Source organism: Haliotis cracherodii, unplaced genomic scaffold (assembly GCF_022045235.1).
Source record: "Haliotis cracherodii isolate W230 unplaced genomic scaffold, xgHalCrac1.p SCAF_17, whole genome shotgun sequence".
Classification (NCBI taxonomy): Eukaryota; Metazoa; Mollusca; class Gastropoda; order Lepetellida; family Haliotidae; genus Haliotis; species Haliotis cracherodii.
The window spans coordinates 17,158,981-17,173,667 of record NW_027266272.1 but is presented as its reverse complement, the minus strand read 5'-3'; the positions used below and the strand labels follow the sequence as shown (position 1 = coordinate 17,173,667).

The 14,687-nt window shown below is 40.7% G+C and overlaps 1 protein-coding gene across 1 annotated transcript in view; it reads right to left on the bottom strand.

The window, feature by feature from the left end:
- LOC139464923 (solute carrier family 28 member 3-like) overlaps window positions 1-437 on the bottom strand; it is a 31,777-nt gene extending 31,340 nt beyond the window's left edge. The window contains exon 1 of the mRNA XM_071246524.1: window positions 172-437. The gene's annotated coding sequence lies outside the window, so the exon portion shown is untranslated. The remainder of the gene's footprint in view (window positions 1-171) is intronic.
- Between the last annotated feature and the right edge of the window lie 14,250 nt (window positions 438-14,687).

Genomic DNA, 14,687 nt, shown 5'->3' with positions numbered 1-14,687 from the left:
GCCCCTGAGCGCTGAATGCCTCAAAACCTGTTGTATGAGCTCGCTGAGACCTCCAATCAACCTCCCGACTCCAGGTATAATAAACGAACGCAGCCATCGTAGTATTTTGTCATCTTAGCAGGCCAGGTCAAAGTAACGTGATATCCTTATTAGTAACATTATTTCACCTACCTGTGTCTGTATTTCCTGTAATATCGTGCACATGTATCCAGAATTGTACGTCCGATTCGATCTTGGATTGTTAGTATGAATGTCTCGATACGCGCCTCGGTCGGAAATGAGCAATCCCACACAGTCTATGTGACCCAGCGCACCTATGCATGAAGTGAACGGGAGCGATGTGTGACGTCTCATGGTGTTGAGGTAGTTAAGACATTATGAAAGTTTTAATCACGTTTCTTTCACAGTACTCAGCTATATTACGTTATTGCTTTAGTTAGCGTGCTTACCATGGTTATATCCTTGGCGGATAATAAATGGTCGGGAGTGGTGAGGTTAGGGGTGTGTGCGTGTGTGTGTGTCAAGGGTGGGTGGGTGGGTGGGGGGGGGGGGGTATTTGGTTACCAGTTCACACACGAGTGCGTTTTAGTAAACGTGCTCCATTTAAGGAATACATAAGGAAAAGAGGTATTGTGTTGTATACGTCTACACTTCGTGTACCCAAACAACAGCAACATATCTGATTGTGTTCCTGTTGACAAAGTTACAGCGGGCACAGGTGGCCCAGTCTTCTAAGGCGCCGCGATTCGCTGTGCAGAGTTGTGTCCCTTAGGCACGCCAGAAACCTATGGTTGTGGGTTCGAATCCCGGTTCGCCCCGATTATGTTTCTAGGTTTGTCAGCACCACACCCGTGCTCGTGGGTTTCACCGAAGTGGCAAAACGCATCACTTCGGGCTTTCCTCCCACATTAAGCTGACACCGTGATATAACTGGAATACTGTTAAAAGCGGCGTTAAACCCAACTCACTCACTACAAAGTTACAAAAGCGCGATTGGTGTACACAACCATGCAACACCCTATTGTTGACCAAATGTTCAAGGTGAGGTGAATTTGGGTTTAACGTCGCGTCCAAGATTATTGCACTTATATAGCGACGTGCATGCACGTGTGTGTGTCTTCTTGTACTAGTCCGGACTGATGCCGATTTATAGTGTTAGCTCACTGAGATACCATGCCGCAGTTTAACATGAATACCCCACTCAGACACAGTATACTCCGAGCCGACCAGTCCTTGCTTTAGCCCCTTAATGCCGAGCGCCAGACAGGGTAACAACAAGTACCATCTTTTAACGTCTTTTGGTATGATGCGGCCGGGGATCGAACCCCGGACCTTCCGCTCTCCGGGCGGACGCTCTACCACAAGACCACGGAGGCGGCCCAAATGTTCAAGCAACATTACGGTTGTCAACACATGGGTTCTGAAAGCCCCGCGGGTGTTTTTATTCACCTCTGTTTATTAAATATAGAACTGAAAACATTTTCTTCGTTGATGAACCAACAAATCAAGATGATCACGTATGCGAGTACAAGAACAGCGAAAGAGCGCTGGCGTTCAAGAAATGTCAGAACGTACAATATCAACTGTTTGACTAGGACCTGTTTAAAAACTGGAAACTCTACCCCATTTATCGTTGCTGTTGCCAACACTCTAAACTGTTTGTACGTATTCAACAAAGCAGTCCATGAAGTGGTCAAGGTTCTCCGCGCAAGTAGGTCGAGGTGTTTGTGACCGTCATACATGAACTACCATGTGAGGCTGTACTTTAAAGGTAAATCTACGACCACCAAACGGTGAAAACCTCAAAGAATGCATTCAAGCATGGCCCCGCATGTTAATCAAGTGGTCGACATAAATCCTCCCGAAATCCTCGCCTTTGTGAAGCAGGAAATGTTTACATGGCGACATTGTAGTACCCTTTCGTACTTTTCAAGTTGGTTGATCAATCGTTTCACCTTGAGCTTGAATTGCACTCGATGTTACTGTTTTCCGATACATGTCAAGCCATCGTACAATCGGTGCCACGAATTGCTGATCATCCTTCGAATCCCATATTCGCTATATATTATACTTGATGTTACAAGGACTGGCCGGCTGTGTTTGAGTGGCGTATCCATGTTGAACACACACACACACACACACACACGCACGCACACACATGCACACACACACACACACATGCACACTCAGACATTCACATACATATATAAATATACACACACGCACGCACACACGCTTCAGAGGTGACCAAATCTTACGCGCGACGCAAAACACCACTCAACCAGCGGATATACCGAATTTTAAAAAAATGATTTATATTTTTGTTCGATTGCCAATTCTCATTACACCGTATTACCCATTCCACCGTAAAACATATTGCAAGGTGAGCTCCAGGCATTTGTTTATGTTTATGCACTTTGCATGACGAACATCTGAAGTCAATGATTGTTAATAGACGCTGTAAGGACTACAGACATTGCAGAGATTGGGAAATTAGCTGTTGCCATGGCGAGGATGAACATATGTGCCAGTTGTAGTGCTGGTTACTCTGATCATTAGGAATTTGGGGGCGGTCGGGTGGCCCAGTGGTTAAAGCGTTAGCTCGTCACGCCGAAGACCCGGGTTCGCTTCCCGACATGGGTACAATGTGTGAAGCCCATTTCTGGTGTCCCCCGCCGTGATATTGCTGGAATATTGCTAAAAGCGGCGTAAAACCTCACTCGCTCACTCATTAGGAATTTGATAATTTCTCGAGAAATTAGAGCAGGGGAGGACCTGGACTTCAGATTGTTGTAGTTCCAAGCCTTATTGCGTTTTTCCGCCCACGTCACAATACGTCAAATGCGACCTGCTGTTGACATGCAGATGACATCCGTGTCATGAGTAATTGATAATTCTCAGAAACCACTACCACTACCACTACCACTGGATAATTATCAGAGAAAATTAAAGCAGGGGAGAAACAGGACTTCAGATTTACATCCGTCTCTCAAGTGTCGTATTTGTCTTAATGATGCGTCATTCGTTATTCCAACGCTTGTGTACAACACGTGCCATTTAAATTCTGGAGGAGTGTGAGTGAGTGAGTTAGGTTTAAGAATATCTGCCTGAACTTTTAATAATTTTTTTTATCTTTTGGAATGCATGTATGATCACTTACGCTCGTACCCTCGCGCCGTTATGACGTGTTAGTCGATTCGACCCAATAATGTTAATCACTGAGACGGTTATTTGGTTGAGGCAGTTAGTGTTATTTGTTTTCTGTCTTTCAATGTCGCATCTGAGATATGGATAAAACAATGGTATGGCAGTTGTGAGTGAGTGAGTTGGGTTTAACGCCGCTTTTAACAATATTCCAGTTATATCACGGCGTGTCAGCTTAATGTGGGGGGGAAAGCCTGAAGTGATGCAGGTCTCAGACGTTTACCAGTTCGGTGAAACCCACGAGCACGGGTATGGTGCTGACAAACCTAGAAACATAATCGGGGCGAACCGGGATTCGAACCCACAATCATAGAGTTCTGGCGTGCCCAGGGCACGCAACTCTGCACAGCGAATCGCGGCGCCTTAGACGACTGGGCCACCCGTGCCCCCCACACATAATGAATGGTCATCATGTTGCATATATATATGTTACAAGTATTCGTCGCATGGCTCATTTCGGTGAAAAAGATCTGATCTATAAGATACCGGATATCTAAAATATCGAATCGCGCCGCCTGGAGGAATGAATGAATGAAATAGCTTAGGGAATGAAATAAAGTTAAATTAGAGGATCAGTGAATGGGTAAAACACGTTCCATTTTAATTATGGATACCCATTTGTCCAAAAACTCTCCATGGTATGACCAGTCTCTGTCAAAAGTAGTTACAAATATGAACATGCTGTTATCATGGATACATAAAATGGAAGAAAAAATGAAAAAGAAATCTTTTGAAAACTCAAAATTTAAACTATGTCGCCCATTGGCCTGCCCATGGGCGATAATATTTTCCTTTGCTCAAAACTAATGTTTTTCATTTGTAAATACACAAAGGTGTGTGTACAAGCATCATGACACATAATTCAACGCATTTTAACTTAAGTCAACTGATTTGTGGCGTTATTAAAATATTTCGCCCATGTTTTGGTCAGTCTCTTTAAGCAACTACTAATTGTGTGCAAAGTACATGTATATTGTATCATGTGAAATATACTTTACAATTATTATATCATTACGTTACCATTTAAAAAGGGCCTTTGGTTGGATGTTACCTTTATAGAGGTTTTACAAGTTTTACCTTTTGTACATATTGAAACGATCTTTAATGAACCCGGCCTCACCTCTCAACAAATATTTATAGCTTATCATATAAATTCACGCGTGTGTACACCAATTCTTATTATCCACAGCATTAAAGTTGAGTTGGTTTCTTTCTCATTTCCCATTTTATATCTCTATTCGTTACATTGTTTATGATGACTTACAAAGACGAGGCTACAGAGCAGAAGAACCCAGCCTGCCGCATCTGGTGTATTGTTGTAAAATGTAAAAGGCCTACGCTTTTAGTGGATGTTGCGTTCCATATACGTTCCATCGATCACACTGGGCGATTAAGTGACACTAGGTGTGCGATATACAGGTACCCGTGCGCGTATGTTGATGAAAATGGCTTATTCGTCTTTAATTGCATAACGTCTGGCTGAATATCTTTCATTCTAACGAATAAAATCTCGAAATACAACGTGAATAAACAGTTATGCAGGTGTGGTTGTGGGTAAATACCTTGCCTGTATAAATATTTTGTAGATACATGTATATTTGCATATGTTCGTTAATTGTGGATATATTAAGCACAAAGACACAAAAGGTTTATGAAAGATGAATTGGTGCCTTGATATATATTGACAAAAAACGAATCTTGTTCTCCAAATTAAGTAAGCAACCTGCACCTAGGATGCCTCACCTTTTCGGACATCCCCTTTTCGATCAAACACTAAATGGCCTGGTGGGCCCGTGCGCGAAACACGCATTAGTCGGAAAGCGCACGTTAAATTTCCAATTTAATTAAGTAAGAACAGGCGTCTGAATTACGTCCTTCCCTTGCCACAGAATTCCTCGAAGTATAGTAAAAATCAACGAGGCCAATGCCGTTCAAATAACCTAGTGACGTACGACACAACGGCTGTCAATCTGTCTGCTACATCTACCGTGCCATAATCCCTGTCACAACTGGCGTTTAACTGGCTGTTTCAAAATATCAATTGTAAAAACCTCGTTAACAAACTGACGTATTTCGTATACAGCCCTCTTATTTGAAAAAACAGTAAGTAAGTTAACTGCAAAATCAACTGAATGTTACATTCCTAATATCAATTAACGGCCCTGTTTGTGAAAATATGCACTAGACATAAGATTTAAAGACTTATAAAATTTTAAGACCGCATAGACAATAAAACTGAATAAAATATGTCTCATATGATCATCTATTGAATATTAGATGATGGTAATGATCTGAAATGTTGTAACGTTAGATTAGGACGGAGAAACTAAGTGAGTGAGTGAGTGAGTAAGAGAGGTTTTACGCCTCTTTTTATCACTATTCCAGCAATACTAAGAAGCGGGACACCACAAATGGGCTTCACACATTCTACCCATGTTGGGAAGCGAACCCGGGTCTTCGGCATGACGCGCGAACGCTTTAACCAATAGGCTGCCCGGCCGCGCCAGAAATATTAAAGTGTTTCATAATACTTTGGAACACGGGCAATAAGAGTTAGCAACGTAAACATGCATAAAATGGTATAGGATAATGGTGACATAATGAATGGTCACCATGTTGCATATATATGTTACAAGTATTCGTCGCATGGCTCATTTCGGTGAAAAAGATCTGATCTATAAGATACCGGATATCTAAAATATCGAATCGCGCCGCCTGGAGGAATGAATGAATGAAATAGCTTAGGGAATGAAATAAAGTTAAATTAGAGGATCAGTGAATGGCCTGGGTAAAACACGGGCAATAAGAGTTAGCAACGTAAACATGCATAAAATGGTATAGGATAATGGTGACAACAAATTGAAATTGATTTTTAAACAAAATAATGAACTAAACAACTGTAGCTCAGGGTGGAGACGGAAGACAACGCTGAGGGGTGAAGTTTCAGACGACAGCAGCCATGTTTATTGATGATGGGTGGAATAGGTCGAAAAGGTATATGTTGATAATAACGTGACAGAACTGATTCAAAGACATTCTTGAAGAATATCAAGCTCTTGCAAAGTAAGATTCAAAAGAATGGGTAGAATACTTTGATCATTTACTAGTATTTAATCGATCTACAATTAAAAAAGATAGTGATCTCTTAAACGACGAAACCGACCCACTAATAATAGAAAGCGAGGAAATCTCCTGCGACATCTTGGATGGACCACTCACTAATTATGAAATTATTGACAGTATTAATTCCCTCAAAAACTCTAAACCACCAGGTATGGACAAAATTCTCCCAGAATACCTGAAATTTACAAAACATTGTCCCTCATGTTATGAAAAGATAACAGAATGTCAATCTGGCTTTAGACGAGGACACTCGACAATTGACAATCTATTTATTTCTAATGCTATCATTTAACGATATTTCGGTATGTCTGGTCGTAAGTTATATGCAGCTTTCATAGACCTTTCAAAGGCGTTTGACTCTGTTCGTCGTTCTTATTTGTGGAAATTATTTGAAAAGCACGGTGTCAGCTCTAAGATATTCCAAAATGTTAAAGTCAATTTATGGTAATGTAAAGTCATGTGTCAGAAGTAATAACCTGTTGTCAAAACCAATTTCAATGTAAAGTATGTGTTAGACAAGGTTGCGTTTTAAGCCCCTTCTTATTTCAATTATTCATAAATGAAATTGTACACACAATGGAACAGGAGCAGTTATCTGGAGTACAGTTACAACCTGATATTATACAAGTTTAATTATTGCTCTTTGCAGATGATTTAATTTTAATTTCAGACACTATTAGGGGATTACAGAAGGAATGGTCTATCTTAGATAATTATTGTGTGGACTGGAATATGTCGGTAAACTAAAATTGCAGTTTTTCAGAAAGGGTGGCGGCTGTGTAAAAGTGAAGATGGTACCTGAATGGACTGCTTGTGGAAGTCACACAGGGGTATAAATATTTAGGTTTGTTTTGTAGCAGCAGGCAGTCATGGGCACAAGTTTTTTTAAGCTTTAAGCAACATAGCTGTTCAAGTTAAAATCGTACTAATCAACCCATTAAAATGCATTAATTGTTTACAACCTTATTCTCCAAAAAAAAAAAGATTGATTGACTCTAAGATATCACCTATGTTCATTTATATGCGTGTAAATAGTCTGTGAAGGTACATCAGTCAGCGCCGTATTGGGTGAATGTGGCAGAATCCCTTTACATATCAATTTAATGATGAGAGCTTTTAAATATTGGCTACGTTTAATGTGTATGCCGGGTCACGCAAAGGTGTTACGGTATGTTGTATTTATATGATAGTCAAGGAAAGAAGAATTGGGTTACTAATATTAGAGCAACGTTATTTTCTATCGGATTCGGTCATGTTTTGTTATCACAATCACCCGGCAATGTACAGGTATTTACTTTGTTGAAGGCAATTTACAACAAATATGGCACAGACGTTTATGTAATAGCTCGAGAATGTCCTTCTATTCTCAACATAAATTAACGTTGAAATGTGAATATTTGTATTGGGTATCCGTGAGTAATTCCGGTCATGTATGTCAAGGTTTAGATCAGGTTCACACTGGCTGGAAATAGAAACTGTTAGAAACCTTAACATCCCTCGTAAAGAAACACTTTGCAAACAATGTCAATTTGGCCTGATAGAAGAGAAGTTTCATTTCCTGCTACTGTGCCATGCACATACACGCCTACGCAATCTCTATATTCCTTCAAAATAATATTTAAATAATATTCTACAACTAACACAATGCTCATAATTAATATCGCTAAATATCTGTATTACAGAAAAAAAGAAAGAATACGTATTATTTATTGTGACTGTTGCCATAAATATACATTTTGTACGAAATATTTTAATAACACCATAAATTAGTTGATTTAAGTTAAAATGAGTTGAATTATGTGTAGAATCATGAATCATGATGCTTGTACACACACCTTTATGTATTTGCAAAAGAAAAACATGAGTTTAGAAGTATTGGAAAATATTCTCGCCCATTGGCGAAATAGTTTAATAAAACCACAGATGAGTTGAATTAAGTTGCAATTAGTTGAATTATGTGTTATGATGCTTGTAGACACACCTTTATGTATTTGCAAATGAAAAACATGACTTTTGAGCAAAGGACAATATTCACGCCCATGGGCCTGCCAACGGGCCACTCTTCGCCCGTGGGCAGGCCCATGGTAGCATAGTTTAAATTTTGAGTTTTCGGAAGATTTTGTTTACAATTTTTATTCCTTTTTATGTACCCATGAGAACAGCATGATCAATTTCGTAATTACCTTTGACAGAGACTGTTCACAGCATGGAGGGACTGTCCACAGCATGGACTGACCAATCTGTACATTCATTTATTTCCCTTTACTAGCATGTGAGTCATCGGCAATTTTAACGTACCAATTCTATTACTGGGAAAGCAAATCGTGCATTAATTACATATATTTCCCTCCTCATCGCCCCACCGAGACAAATACAAACATTGTAATAGTTTAATCTACATTTAAGTGGTCGGGACGTTACAAACAGAAGCTGTTACCCAGTTGAAAGGGCCTCATAACATACATTGCCACTTATGTAAAATTACAAACTGCGAAAAAGGTTTTAAAACGAATGTATGCCATTTATCGGAACACCCACCTTCATGTTACTTTATTCGGTTCGACGAAAATCTTTTGGCGTGCATATTGTTTGTTTTGGTTACGATGTGGTATCCAAATTGAAACGTAACGATGCACTGTTTATGACCCTCTGTCATTTCAAATTTATGAAAAGTTCTCGGGATTTTTTTTACTTAAAGATTAATATTGGTTCATTAATGTTTGGACCCTGAAATCGCGAATTGTTTCCGTAAAAACTACATATTTTCCCTACTTAACATAACTTTTATTGTTATTTGAAGCTAAAACTATGTAGGGAATGAACTAGAGTCGAACTATTAATGTTTCGAATATTTAGGTAAGCCAAACATTATAATGACGGCAATGTTGAGACTTTTAGAATATTAAGGTTCATAACTTCTGTCCAAATAAATGTACAGTAAACTACGGTTATAACGAACTCAAAGGGACCACTAATTTTAGTTCGTTATAACCGTAGTTCGTTATAAGTACATATACAGCAAGACGACAGCAAGCAGTCGGGACCAAAAAGTAAATTCGTTTTATCCGTCAGTTCGTTATAAGCGAGTTCGTTATAACCGTAGTTTAATGTACATCGGTGATATTGGTATCTACACTAACGATTTCATTTATGGGCAAGTAAGTAAAGATATTTTATTTTTTTTAAAACATGCTTGGGTTGTATCTTTCAGACAATTTCATAAAAATGCGAAAATTACTGAATGTACTGACGCAGATCTGAGCTGTGTAGATCAGTTTAGGAATAATAACATTTGTGGCCTGATGAACAGTTCAATAATTGTTTCCAGACAGTGTTTTTTAAATGATGTGCAGTTATCACAAACACTAATGTTTTCTGACTTTATTTACTATTAGCAGAAACGCAGATTACTTCCTGGAAGATATAAGAATATCTGCCTGAACTTTTAATATTTTTTTTATCTTTTGGAATGCATGTATGATCACTTACGCTCGTACCCTCGCGCCGTTATGACGTGTTAGTCGATTCGACCCAATAATGTTAATCACTGAGACGGTTATTTGGTTGAGGCAGTTAGTGTTATTTGTTTTCTGTCTTTCAATGTCGCATCTGAGATATGGATAAAACAATGGTATGGCAGTTGTGAGTGAGTGAGTTGGGTTTAACGCCGCTCTTAACAATATTCCAGTTATATCACGGTGTGTCAGCTTAATGTGGGAGGTAAGCCCGAAGTGATGCAGGTCTCAGACGTTTACCAGTTCGGTGAAACCCACGAGCACGGGTATGGTGCTGACAAACCTAGAAAAATAATCGGGGCGAACCGGGATTCGAACCCACAATCATAGGTTTCTGGCGTGTCCAAGGGATGCAACTTTGCACGCGAATTGCGGCCCCGTAGACGACTGGGCCACCCCTGCCCCCATGGCAGTTGTGCATTTTGTGACAAAAACTAACGGAAGTATCCAGTCGCCAGCCGAGGAAAGGCAGCTCTTTCAGAAATCATTATTATCCTTGCATGTCAGTTCGGGGCGGTTGGGTAGCCCAGTGGTTAAAGCGTTCCTCGTTACACCGAAGACCCGGGTTCGATTCCCGACATGGGTACAATGTGTGAAGCCCATTTCTAGTGTCCCCCGTCGTGATATTGCTGGAATATTGCTAAAAGCGGCGTAAAACCATACTCAGTCACTCCTCTCATGTATTCAATTGTTGTTACTGTCAAACCTCAGCCTACTATAAATATTCTGTACTGTGTTCATTATTCAGCCTTGCTGGACAACGGTATAAGGATCATTATTATCCTTGCATGTCAGTTCGGGGCGGTCGGGTAGCCTAGTGGTTAAAGCGTTCGCTCGTCACGCCGAAGACCCGGGTTCGATTCCCGACATGGTGCAATGTGTGAAGCCCATTTCTGGTGTCCCCCTCCGTGATATAGCTGGAATACTGCTAAAACGGCGTAAAACCATACTCACTCACTCATTAGCAATTTATATGGTGGCAGTGTTCAGTATTAAATATAAAAATGCAGTGGTGATAGCAAAACTCAGTGATCCTTGTATATTCACCCAGCGGTGACTGTAGTCAAGCCTCCGAGATAGGCCTAGGCAGGTTACTCTATTCTAGTTCCTCTTCTTGCTTGATCAAATTTCAATTTGTGATATGTACCAATGAAATGAAATATAATCAATAAATATGATTTTTTTTCCAAAAGCATTATTTGTTTTGCTTCATAAGCATAAAGAAATATAATACTGATCAGCCATAACATAGGTGCTGAACAAATAGAAAATATACTAATGCTCTGAATGTTTTCCTACTATAAATACAGCTCACTAAATAAAGGTTGTAGTTCCACGTAAGTAGACAAATGACATTGATATTTTTTTCTGTACTTTATTTATGTGTTTTCTATGGATGCCATTAGTCTTATGCACCAATTTGGGACAATTGTATTCTGTTCTGTACTCCCATTAAACTACACCTTCCAGATATAACAAGTACTGATACCGTTCCAAACTAATCTTTTAATCTCACCATGGCCAAATGCCAAAGCACATAGCCAATGACTTTCCATTTTTTCTGAGTGATAATTGTGTTAAGCCACTTTTAGCAATACCGCAACAATATCATGGTTGGACACCAGCAATAAGCTTCACACATTTGTACCCATGTCGCGAATCGAACTTGTGAACAATGCATGCCCACAGATCTCAGTTTCAGGAGGATATTTACCACTGAAATAACAGAGAATATTACAACAGCTGTCTGATATGCACGGAAACCTACACTTTTTTTGCTGTGGCGGGGTATGAGTGATCTTCAAACGAAAGACAGTCTTGATGTAATGGACTGTGTTAGAGACGAAATGTGTGAGAGATACGAGAGGCACGCACTTGTCCCTTTATATACAGACTGTCTGTCTGTGTAAAATGTGTCATGGATGGTTGGATGGATGAACTGACGGAGATGGGTGTATGGCTTCAGGGGTGGAGTTATGCAGGAAAGGGAATGAATCGGAAAGTGTTTTTCATAATGTGCGTCGTGTTATACCCAGTGTGAGCAATCGGGTTGTCTGCCCCTGTATGCTGGTGGATGATCAGCTAGCGGTTTTTATGGCCGCGATGTGTTTTAGAATAATGGATGCAAGAACTATGATGTGTACATGTATCTACAGACAGATTAGAGTATATAATAAGCTGTCTTGTGTCAGTATGAAGGTATGTAGGTAGGCATGTGTGTGTGAGAGGAGATATTAGTGTGCGGTGTGCGTTTACCTGTGTATGCTTGTGTACGTGCGTGTAAGTTATTTTAGAGGAACCATTTGTATGCATTCATATATTTTAACATATTTTGTACTTATATTTTACATTAACTATTTTACAGGTGTCGCATATGCCAGTCTGGTCGGGCATGTAACATGTGTGACAGTATAATAAAATAATTTTCATCATCATCATCATCATCATCATCGTCGTCGTCGTCATCGTCGTCGTCGTCGTCGTCTTCTTCTTCTTCTTCTTCTGCTGCTTCTTCTTCTTCTGCTTCTTCTTCTTCTTCTTCTTTTCCTTCTGCTTCTTCTTCTTTTTCTTCTTTTTCTTCTGCTTCTTCTTCTTTTTCTTCTGCTTCTTCTTCTTCTTCTTCTTCTTCTTCTGCTTCTTCTTCTGCTTCTTCTTCTTCTTTTTCTTCTGCTTCTTCTTCTTCTGCTTCTTCTTCTGCTTCTTCTTCTTCTGCTTCTTCTTCCACTTCTTCTTCTTCTGCTTCTTCTTCTTCTTCTTCTTCTGCTTCTTCTTCTTCTTCTTCTTCTTCTTTGCCGCCCTTTAAGTGTCTGACCTACACAACAATGTATACGTACAAGTAGGAAGTAACCTTATGGGCTGTGCGAGTGACCTAGATTGCATTGTCGGTCCGAGATTCGGTGTCTTCCCTCTTGTCCAGATCGTGGGTCAAGGGATAATCCCCACTGTGTTTGCTAAGCTGGGGGCTCATCTCAAAAACTGTAGAGGACCCTTGGAAGTAGTTCACCAAATGTTGTGTCATTATATTGCGTGATATGTTCACCACTTAGTTGAGTCGAGCTCGTAAAATATACCAGCCTTAATCCTCTATTTTCTTACCAATCAACACTCTGCGGTAAATGTGTAGTACTACCTATTACAGCAGGTGACTTGTTTGATAGACATTCCACATGGCAGATCATTCTTATACCGTTGTCGAGAATCTGTTCCGAAATGTCGCAATTACGCTGTCAGTATAATAAAGAATTCGTTATCCATAAAACATTCAGTGTCTACTTTATTACAGTAGCTGCTTAACTAGTAGGAAGAATCACCGGTGTCGCCGCACGAACCACATATATCGGATGTATCTGAAATAAATATTGATTCAATGTAGCGGCCATAAAATTTCCGAGTCCCGTGACGGGATTCGAGCCACGGACCCTCTGTCCACATGACCAAAGGGGTTAACCCCGTCAGCAAGCTGACAAGGTAAGGATGTCATCTGTGGGATGACTCCACGCCCTGCTATATCAACATTAATGAAATCCATACTTGAAAGCTGTGAAGCATTAAATACTGATTTGGCTGCAATAATCATGGACAATCTGCAATGAAAAGTTCATCTCCCTAATTATATCAATTGACTCCTAAATTAAATGAAAGAGAGCCAGTGGGGTAGACAAGTGTGTAAAGCGTTTGCTCGTCACGCTGAAGACCTGGGTTGGAATCCCACATGGGTACAATGTGTGAAGTCCATTTCTGGAGTCCCCTGCCGTGATATTGCTGGAATATTACTAAAAGTGGCACAAACCGTACTCACTCACCAATAATGAAAGCGTGGGCACGGGCGATTCGCTGTGCAGAGTTGCATCCCTTGGTTCGCCAGAAACCTATGATTGTGGGTTTGAATGCCGGTTCGCCGCGATTATGTTTCTAGGTTTGTCAGCACCATACCCTTGCTCGTGGGCTTCGCCGAAGTGGTAAACGTCTGAGGCCTACATCACTTCGGGCTTTCCTCCCACATTAAGCTGACACGCCGTGATATAACTGGAATACTGTTAAAAGCGGCGTTAAACCCACCTCACTCACTCACCCACTCACTCACTCACTCACTCAATCACTCACCTACTGAAAGGAACGCTACATATGTAGGACCTTCACTCTCCTCTCACTATCCTACGTCAACCGGAAACACCTGATACATGGCTACGCTTTCCGTGATGTTATGGAAGTCGAAATCGGACGATCCTTGTTGAGACCAGCGCATAATCACCATCGGACTTTAGTATGAAAGCGTGAATCGTGGCTATGTAATACCAACCAGTAGACATCGGACAGTGCAAGCGGAGCAGTACACCGCTCCGATATCACAGCTGCTTACAACACTGTTGACTTCTAATATTTGTTACATATACAGGGGCGGTCAGGTAGCCTAGTGGTTAAAGCGTTAGCTCGTCACGCCGAAGACCCGGGTTCGATTCCCGACATGGGTACAATGTGTGGAGCCCATTTCTGGTGTCCCCCGCCGTGATATTGCTGGAATATTGCTAAAAGCGGCGTAAAACCATATTCACTCACTCACTGTTACATATACCGAAGGGGCGGTCGGGTAGCCTAGTGGTTAAAGCGTTCGCTCGTCACGCCGAAGATCCGGGTTCGATTGCCGACATGGGTACAATGAGTGAAGCCCATTTCTGGTGTCCCCCGCCGTGATATTGCTGGAATATTGCTAAAAGCGGCGTAAAACCATATTCACTCACTCACTGTTACATATACCGAGTGGCATGCTGCTTTATCTGTATGCGTAGTACACAGCTGATACACGCAGATATGCTGATCCCGTGACCCTGCATACGAAGCCATCGT